Consider the following 2,870-nt stretch of genomic DNA (forward strand, 5'->3'; position numbering starts at 1 on the left):
TCACCCAGCTTTAGCTTGGCCAGCAAACGTGTTTGCAAATAAAGAATCAGCAAGAAGGAATTCGTGGGCTGTGATGTCATCCCTCGGCTCTCCTGCGGGGCCGGAGCATCTTGTGAGTTGTGACAACAGGAATCCTCCTCTCTGCCCTTCATGTGGCTCCTCACTGGTGCAGGATGAGGGGCTGGAGAGTGTGCAGGGAAGGGAAGAGAGCTGGGAAGGGGCTGAGGGAGCTGGGGGGGCTCAGCCTGGAGAAAAGGAAGCTCAGGGGGGACCTTCTGGCTCTACAGCTCCCTGACAGGAGAGGGGAGCAGAGAGGGGGTCGGGCTCTGCTCCCAGGGAACAAGGGACAGGACAAAGGAAAACAACCTCAAGCTGTGCCAGGGGAGGGTCAAGCTGGTTATTCGGGAAAATTTCTCTCTGGAAAGGGTGGTCAGGCCTTGGCAGGGGCTGCCCAGGGAGGTTTGGAGTGCCCAGCCCTGGAGGTGCCCAAGGAAGGCCAGGACTCAGTGCTCTGGGCTGGGGGACGAGGTGGGCATTGGGCACAGGGGGGATCCACGGGCTGGGAGGTTGGAGCACAAACCCAATTGAAATTGGGGAAAGTAAAATTAAATACATGTTGATCCACAGGAGGGGAATTATCTTCAATCCTCTTTAACCAGCCTGTGCTCTGCTAAAAGCATTTTTCAGGTAATATTTTTGCCCTTCCCCTTCCCAGGCTGCCCAGGGCAGGAGTGGGGTATAAGGGTCCAGAAAGCCAAGATGATCCCAGATATGGAGGTGGAAACTGGAATACTTTATTGAACACACGAGTGCAATTTAAGGGTCTTGGGGGCTGGACATATTAATGAGGAGGATGAGTTATGTTAATTAGGGGATGGCTTTATGTTAACTAGAGGATTACACCGGTTTCTACTCCAGTTACACAATTGATTAATATTTCCCTTAACCAGGATTACATGAGGGGGAAGAAAACAAAAGGGTTTCAGCACGATTTGCTAACTCCATCTCAAAGTCCTTCCTTATCTGCTGCAGGAGCCAGGTTAACCCACATGGTTGGTCTGGTGAGGAAGGTCCAGTCCTTCAGATCATGGGATTTCTCTCAGCCTCTGTTGCCCAAGGTTTGCTGCATAGACTCACCAAGTTCCTTTCTGCTCACACCTGGGTTTCGGCTCCTCCACTGGGGTCCCCACCCCTGGAGGGATTCCAAAGCCCTGTGAATGTGGCACCTGGGGACACAGGGCAGTGGTGGCCTTGGCAGTGCTGGGGGGTGGTTGGGCTTGATGACCTTAAAGGTCTTTCCCCACCCAAGTGATTCTGTGATGCTCTGCTGGAGCACACCTGGAGCTGCCACAACTTCCCAGCCGCTGCCCTCTGAGTGTTCCCTTGCCCACTGCTCTGCCCTCCCAGGGGCTGCTGTGCCCTCGGGGTGAATCCCAGGCCAGGAGAGCTGAGGGTGTCAAGGCAGGACAGAAAGGCAGCACCAGCCCCTTCGTGTGACCCGTTCCAGGAGGAGGAGATTGCCCTGTGCTCTCCCGGAGGGCAACGGGGAGCAGCCGAGGTTTTATTTCCCTCCCCCTCATCCCACACTTCCAGGGAGAGAATCTTCCCTCTGCCCTCTGCCAACCTGTGGTGCTTGACAAGACTTTTCTCATGAGCTCCTGGGCTTTGTCACATCCTATGGATGTGCTGGACCAAGGGTGGCTCAGTGCACTCGAATCCAAGTGGGAAGAAGGGAGAATACCTGAAACCTGCTTCGTCCAAGCCAGGTCCTCCTTGCTGGTTGAGTGAAGGGACCATCATTGGCTGCAGCTACTCTTGTGGGGACACAGGACATCCCACTGTGCATGTCCAAGGGAACATCTGGTCAGAAAGGTGACCCTTTCCCTGCTGGAAACGGGAACAGGGAGCCGGGTGAGGGATTTCGGTGTCTGCTGGAGCGTAGAGCACGTGGGAGGTGAGCAGCCCACGCCAGGGCTGATAAATCCAACATTCCCGTCCCCACCCTTCCCTGTGAAACATGGAAAGATTAATGGCAACCAGACCATCAAGTTCTCCTCAGCATTCCGGTTACGAGGTGCCTCTTTTTCCAGATGGTTCCGACGGTCGCCAGGAAATGTTATTATTAAACTTGATAAAAATGGAGGGATTCTTGCAAGGCGCAGCATTTTCCTTGGGTTTAGGCTTTATTTCCAAGGTTCTTGGGGAAGGGAGACGTCTTCTGCTATGAAATGGGGACATGGAGTTCCCAAGGGTAGACAAGGTGAGGCAGGAGGGTCAAGAGTTCCTAGAGCAGAGGTTGGATTAACGAGCTGTGGATCCATTGGACCATCTGATGGGAAAGGTAGAACCTGCTGAGAAGAACAAGGAGCAGGATGGGAAGAGGTGACAGTTGATTGTTTTCTTTGGGATAGACACAAGGAATTCACTGTGTCTGGAGAAAATGGTGTTTCATAGAATTCCCAGAACGGTTTGGGTTGGAAGGGACTTAAAGATCATCTCATTCCATCCCCTGCCATGGGCAGGGACACCTTCCACTAGCCTCCAATCTGGCCTTGGACACTTCCAGGGATCCAGGGACAGCCACAGCTTCTCTGGGAAATTTGGTTCACTCAGAGTTTGGACGCTGGTTGCAGTTGGAACATCCCTTTCAGGTCCACAGTGTTCTCTCACCAGAATAAAAACCAAGCAAAAAAAAAACAAAAACAAAAACAAAGACCCTCCAAGAATTAATGTTTGAACCCAGGGAGAGTGAGAAAAATCCCTGTTCCCATGAACTGAAGCAGATGATTTCCCCCAGAACTGAGCTGTTGTTTCCATGTGACCCAGAACATCTCTCCTCGTTCCCTCCTACCCTCCCATGTGATGTCAGT

The 2,870-nt window shown here is 52.7% G+C and overlaps 1 long non-coding RNA gene across 1 annotated transcript; it reads left to right on the forward strand.

The window, feature by feature from the left end:
* The first annotated feature begins 393 nt into the window (after positions 1-393).
* Positions 394-2,142, forward strand: LOC113960159. Its single transcript, XR_003531986.1, has 3 exons — positions 394-777; positions 1,033-1,118; positions 1,594-2,142. It is a non-coding gene; the product is annotated as an uncharacterized LOC113960159 (long non-coding RNA).
* Positions 2,143-2,870: the final 728 nt, after the last annotated feature.

Source organism: Corapipo altera, unplaced genomic scaffold (genome assembly GCF_003945725.1).
Source record: "Corapipo altera isolate COAL_440 unplaced genomic scaffold, ASM394572v1 152, whole genome shotgun sequence".
NCBI classification, from domain to species: Eukaryota; Metazoa; Chordata; class Aves; order Passeriformes; family Pipridae; genus Corapipo; species Corapipo altera.